Here is a 7,167-nt window from a genome sequence, read left to right as displayed (position 1 = left end):
TACAGAAAACAAACTTCTTACCTTCATACTGACCATAGCAATACAAGTAGCTTGTAAGTGGTGTTTGCAAGCTATAAATATAAATGTTCATCCATATAGCTCGTGTGTTGCTGAAGAATCCAGGACTCTGCAGGACTTGCTCCTGGATGATAAAAATCTCACCTGTTTAAAGCAGTGGTTATTCCCATAAAATTAATATTTGTTACAATTTATAGAAAAGCAAACATGTTTCAACTGCACTAAAACCAAACTTAAATAAAATAAACTCTTTATTTGTTTTCAGGAATATTGAATTTCAAAATGTAACTTTATAAAAAATTGTATGTGTGCAGCCGGTGTTTGAAAGCTCCAGATCTATTTGAACTTATAAAAGTGAAAGATGACAATGATGAAGAACAGACCATTTTCCTACTTTGCATAGCTGATAAGTGTTAAAAGCTCCCAAGTAAGGTGGGACCAGTGGGAACATTAGACAATCAGCCTGAATGAAGACAACACAAAGTTTTCATTTTCTGCATCTTCAACAGGTTTTTCCACAGACGTCGAACTGCAGTTTGGAATGAGCTCCATGTTACTTATTTTTTTCTCTTTCATTAGCTACCTTCCTCCCTTTGTAGTGCGCAGAGGAGCACATAGTCAGGAGGCCGCGAATGGGGAGCTTCAAGACTACCCCTTGTGTCTTATCAATGCAATTAAATATTTATTCACTATTTCAAATATCAGTGATATTATACCTTATGGAATTCAAAAGGATATTATGTGAATAAAAATGTTAGATTATGGGTACCTGATCAGAGCCAGAGCATCTCTACCAGTAGCTTCTCTTCCCATCTCCCCACTGTTACCATGGCAGTCTGCTATGGATCTATACTTGGCCCCTTGATCTTCCTCATCTACTTCATACCCCTGCTCACCCATCACCCCTGTCGCCGCTGAACTACAATTGGCCTCTGGTCCTCCAAAGCTTCAAATTTATTTCTCATCTGTGTTTAAATCCCTCCCTGGTCTCATCCCTCCCTATTTCTAACCTCCCACGGCCCTATACCATCCCACCACCACCCCCCCCCCCAAATCATCTTTCCTCTGACTCTGGCTTCTTCTACATTCCCCCCTTCACCCCACTATTGGCAGCCATGCCTTCAAATGCCTAGACCCCATGCTCTGGAAATCCTTCCCTAAACCCTACACCACTCTATCTCATTCCTTTTAAGACCCTCCTTTAAACTCACCTCTTTGACCAAGCTTTTGGCCTATTGCTCTGCACCCATTAATTTCCTTTTACTGTATGTTGCTGTGAAGCAACTTGGGACATTTTTTGTACATTAAAGGTGCTATATAAATGCAAATTGTTGATGTTGAAAAGTCATGGATGATTACCCTTTGGGATCTCTCACAATGAGCAAGGAAATTCTCAAGGGTTGGTCTTTGGACTCTGTTTCAAATTCAAATTGAAGCCAGAAGGCAGGGGTTCGGGCAACGATTTAACATAAGATATAGGAGCAAGAATCGGCCATTTGGTCCTTCGAGCTATTCAATAAGATCATGGCTGATCTTCATCCTCATCTCCACTTTCCTGCACTATCCCCATAGCCCTTGATTCCCTTAATATTCAAAAATCTATCGATCTCTGTCTTGAATATACTCAACGACTGAGCCTCCACAGCCCTCTGGGGTAGAGAATTCCAAAGATTCACCACCCTCTGAGTGAAGAAATTTCTCATCATCTCAGTCCTAAATGGCCGCACCCCTTATTCTGAGACTGTGACTCTGGTTCTAGACTCCACAGCCAGGGGAAACATCCTCCCTGTATCTACCCTGTCAAGTCCTGTAAGAATTTTGTATGTTTCAATTAGATCACCTCTCATTCTTCTAATCTCTAGAGAATATAGGCTTAGTCTACTCAATCTGTCCTCATAGGACAATCCCCCCATCCCAGGAACCAGTCTGGTGAACCTCCATTGCACTCTCTCTATGACAAGTATTTCCCAATCTCTCACCATTTAAAAAATACTCTACTTTTCTATTTTTCCTACCAAAGTGGATAACTTCACATTTCTCCACATTATATTCCATTTGCCATGTTTTTGCCCACTCACTTAGCCTGTGAATATCCCCTTGAAGCCTTCTTGCATCCTCCTCACAACTTACATTCCCACCCAGCTTTGTATCATCAGCAAACTTGGATATATTACATTTGGTCCCCTTATCCAAATCATTGATGTAGATTGTGAATAGCTGAGGCCCAAGCACTGATCCTTGCGGTACCCCACTAGTTACAGCCTGCCAACTCAAAAATGACCCGTTTATTCCTACACTCTGTTTTCTGTCTGTTAACCTGTTTATTTCTACTATCTTTTCTGTCTGTTAAATGATTTAGAAAGATTTATCACATGAACAGCTGGTGGGCAAGTGGCATTTAAATCATAAAGTCCTGTATGTTGATCATACCAGCCTTTTTTTCACTGCATAAGGTTCATCCCTAATAGTAACAACCAGATTGAAGATCTTACATAAGTGCTAGATTTTATAGATATGTGTATGTGTATTTCACAAAATATTTTTGTGAAAAATATGAAAATGACTACACAATCACCCCATTTATGTTACCTACCCATTCTGAAAATGATTTGGATAATTTTCTTTGAGTTCTGTTCCATGTATCCTACTAATGTTCATACTATGCTGTTAGGGTGGGAATTTTCTCCAGTGTAAGTGTGTTATTTCCTACTAACTTCATACTTAAGTGCAAGTGGAATCTCCCCGTGATATGTGTGTATATATGTAATATCTGAACTGTAATTTATTAAAAAATCTTACTTCCTGTCAATGTTTCCCCTTAGAAATGTTCACATTTATAATGGAAAGTGCCTATGTAAGCCTGTGATGCAGTAATTCCTTTCTTTTAAAATTGAAATATATAAAAATAACAGAATGTATGACTTCAAAATGGAGAATGAATTACATCTGCGCTCCCTGGTCCAATAATCCCCACACTTTAGCCCTGCTTCACTGGAGGACCACACTTGGTCTTGACTCCCTGTGTGCTATGCCACAGGAGATCAACTAGTATTATTACCAAAATTCTTATGTCTATGCACACTTCCTGTTAACTGCTCTGAAGGTGTGGTTATTTTCCCTCATTTCTGTTGCATTTTGTGCTCATCAAGGTGAACGATGTTAATGTTGGGGAATGGTAAGCTTTCAATTTCCAGTTTATCATCAAATACTCCCAAGGTCAGGCATAGTACAGCGATTCTGCCTCAACTTCAGAAAAGCATCCCTACTCATCCATTTTGACATTTTCCCATTTTCTTGTCTGAATGGTGGGTATGGTAGCAGAGTGGTTATGTGACTGGGCTAGTAATCTGGGTATGAGTTCAAATCCCACCACAGGCAGCTGGGGGATTTAAATTCAATTAATTAAATAAATCTGGAATTAAAAAAACTAAATCTGGAATTAAAAAAACTAGTATCAGTAATGTCAAAGGACTGGAGTGTGGAAAATGTTGCACTCTTGTTAAAGAAAAGGGAAAGGAATTACCCAAGAAATATAGGCCAATTAGTCTTATTTCTGAGGAACGGTAGCGTAGTGGTAATGTCACTGGGCTAGTAATCCAGAGGCCTGGACTAATGATCTCAGACGTGAGTTCAAATTCCACCACGGCAGCTGGGGAATTTCAATTCAGTTAATTAAATAAATCTGGAATAATTACTAGTATCAGTAATGGTAACCATGAAACTACCGGATTGTCGTAAAAACCCATCTGATTCATTAATGTCCTTTAGGGAAGGAAATCTGCTGTCCTTACCGTCTGGCCTATATATGACTCTAGACCCACAGTACAGGAAACTTTCTGGTATCCGGCACGGACGGGACCGACGTGGTGCCAGTTCAGCAACAATTCCGGATAACCGAACGCTATAGTGAAAGATACGGACCTCAGAGCTCCGTATGAAGCAATAAACCCTGTTGCTCAGAACGTCCACAAGTTGCAAGCGTCTCTGTAGCTTAGCAACAGCTGCAGCCAAACCCTTGCCTTCATCAATTTGTTGCTGTGCAAGTAATAAAAGTTAGCTGAAACCGACTCCTGCATTTTGCCGGTTAACCGACATTTCCAGTTATTTAGGGGCCGGTTAATCGAAAGTTTCCTGTAATGTGTTTGACTCTTAACCTTGGTTCAAGAAGGCGGCTCACCACCACCTTCTCAAGGGCAATTAGGGATGGGCAATAAATGCTGACCTTGCCAGCGACACCCACATCCCATGAACAAATAAAAAAATTACTATTTAGTGCTAGTTTTGTGCTGTAGGGACTTGCCCATTAGGCATTGCTCAAACTAATATAGGCAGATTTTTTGAAGCCAGCAGACAGGGAGAACCTTATTAGCTCCTTCAAACGAGTCCCAACTCGGAAGCTTTAGTAATTTGTGCCCAAACTTCCTCATCACAATGGGCCCCTTGACCTGGAGGCCTATAAATACTGCCAATTATCATTGAGGTCATTAGCTTGTTTCAGGTGAATTCAGAGAGAGCTTTAGCGGCAACAGACAGGGAGACTTTCGTCCCCTCGATTTGAGCTGGATCCCAGAGGTGAATGACAGTATCTAACCCACTGCAGCACCCAGGTGCTATATAAATACAAGTTGTTGTTGTTGTTGTCATTTAGAAATCTGTGAGGTTGCTGATTGAATAATTTGGAGGGCATATTCTGTGTTTAAGCTGCAAGTATGTGTTGTGCACTATAGATCCACTGTAACCTCATCGAAATGGGGAGCAGCCTTAGGTTTTTGCGCTGCCATACCTGCAGCAGCCAGCACTTCAGGGAACAAAACGGAAATGAATCAGTACAGGTACATGGCCCCTTTAAATAATCAGTCCAACGTCGCTTCATCAGACGCGAGTAACTGATCTGCACCCAGTAATTGCCTTGGAGAACCTGCACGTCGGCCTTAACGAGGCCAATCAATGGAAAATTTCAACTGCAGGGCAGCAGGAACCCGCCAAACAGCAGACCCGCCACCATCTCGCCTCCAGGCGCAAAATCGTGGCCTAAGTGGGGGTCTTTTGGGCATTTTTCTACAACTCATCCAACTGTTTATGCAGTTCACCCTATTGGTGGCCATTACGTTTATATTTTTTGTTAGGAGCCACCAGCCTAATGGAATTTACTGTGGAATTGGAAGGTTGATAATTGTATTTCATGCTTTGATGGGCTGTGAAGAAATTATTTGGCTTGTGAGCTGTACATTGTAAATATCAATGCTAGAGTAACAATAAAATTAAAAATACATTGAGAACAGGCAGAACTAGAGAAAGAGACAATGCAACGAAACAAATGAAAGGAAATCAAAAAAGGAAAAAACTATAAAAAGAGATGTACTGCGCAATGAAGTAGTAAAAATATGGATTTGTGTCCCATGGTTTAATTTCGGAACCATTTTGTGTTTTCTCAAATGGAGGAAGGGAAAAAGCAAGAGGCAAATCACTCTCATTCACCTGTTTATGTGAGATTGCACAAAACACGTCTCAAATTGGCTATTGGAGGATGTGCCAGGACCTTGCAAAGGCATAAGAAATGTGCAATACAAACAGGAAATGCTAGAAATACTCAGCAGGTCAGGCAGCATCTGTGGAGAGAGAAACCGAGTTAACGTTTCAGGTCGATGACTATTCGTCAGACTTGAAAAAAGTTAGAGTTGTACAGATTTTAAGCAAGTACAGAGGCAGGGAAGGGGGGGAGGGTAGGAAAGAACAAAAGGGAAGGTCTGTGATAGGCAGGAGAGATTAAAAGACAAAAGGGATGATGGTTCAAGGCAGAAGGAATGTGCCTTCTGTGACCAGTGGGCACCGCAGGGGCTGGAGAGCGTAATCGACACTGGAAATAATATTAAGATTTAATTTAAGTTTCCTTTCTTTTGTATAATTTGGGTATTGCAGGCCTTCCTCCCCTTCTAATGGGGAGGGGCCTTGCGCAGCACGACCCTGGGCCCCTAGGGATCAGGAGTGCCGGCAAAAGAGCCCAGCACATAGGAGAAGTGCCGGGCTCTTGGAGCGCAGCCAGCACTCCGCGGGGGGGGCGCGTTCAGGAGGCCGGGGATGGGAACGCTGGCAGGCGGCCAGCAACAAAAACGGCTGCCCCGCACCTCGCCTTTAAATAGCGCCTCCCCAGCCGCAGGTAGGCGCCCCTGACCCCGTCGGACATAGTGTCCGGCGGTAAGTCAGGGGACGCTCCCGAAGATCATGGCCCGGGCGCGAGCAGGGCGCTGCGCACAGCGATGATGTCATCGCCAGCAGCGCAGTGCTGCGGGGCGCTACTGGTTAGCGCCGCCGCTAACCTCCTGCTGAATTTTGTGGGAGGTTTGGGTGATGCCGCGCCCGGGCGCAAGTTTCTTTGCGCCCCATTAGCGCCCTCTTAGGTGCTAACTGGAGGTGCAAAGCAACCCAATTCCCCCCCCCCCTCTCCTTAGCTAAGGAAAGACATACTTGCCTTAGAGGGAGTGCAACGAAGGTTCACTAGACTGATTCCTGGAATGAGGGGATTGTCCTATGAGGAGAGATTGAGTAGGCTAGGCCTATATTCCCTAGAGTTTAGAAGAATGAGAGGTGATCTAATTGAAACATTTAAAATTCTTAAGGGGCTTGACAGGGTTAATGCTGAGAAAATGTTTCCCCTGGCTGGGGAATCTAGAACACGGGGTCACAGTCTCAGAATAAGAGGTCGGACATTTAGGACTGAGATGAGAAATTTCAAAGATTCAAAGGGTTGTGAATCTTTGGAATTCTCTACCCCAGAGAGCTGTGGATGCTCAGTCGTTGAGTATATTCAAGACAGAGGTCGATAAAATTTTTGGGAATTAAGGGATATGGGGATAGTGCGGGAAGGTGGAGTTGAGGTAAAAGATCAGGCATGATCTTGTTGAATGGCAGAGCAGGCTCGAAGTACCAAATGGCCTACTCCAGCTCTTATATCTTATGAGCAATACCATTAAAATATATTTTCAATTATTAAATTTAAACCACCAGAATACAAATCCATTTTTTAATATTTAAGGTTTACATAATAAAGAAACAAAATGCACCAAGATAAGAAGCCAAGATACAAAACTCTCAGGTATAAGTCACTCAAGTCTAATGATATAGTAAAATTGAAAGCTGCTAAGTATAAGA

Source organism: Somniosus microcephalus, chromosome 12 (assembly GCF_052327205.1).
Source record: "Somniosus microcephalus isolate GS21.2 chromosome 12, FLI_Smic_1.0, whole genome shotgun sequence".
In the NCBI taxonomy this organism is placed as follows: domain Eukaryota; kingdom Metazoa; phylum Chordata; class Chondrichthyes; order Squaliformes; family Somniosidae; genus Somniosus; species Somniosus microcephalus.
The sequence above is the reverse complement of the archived record's forward strand: the minus strand, read 5'-3'. Positions refer to the sequence as shown.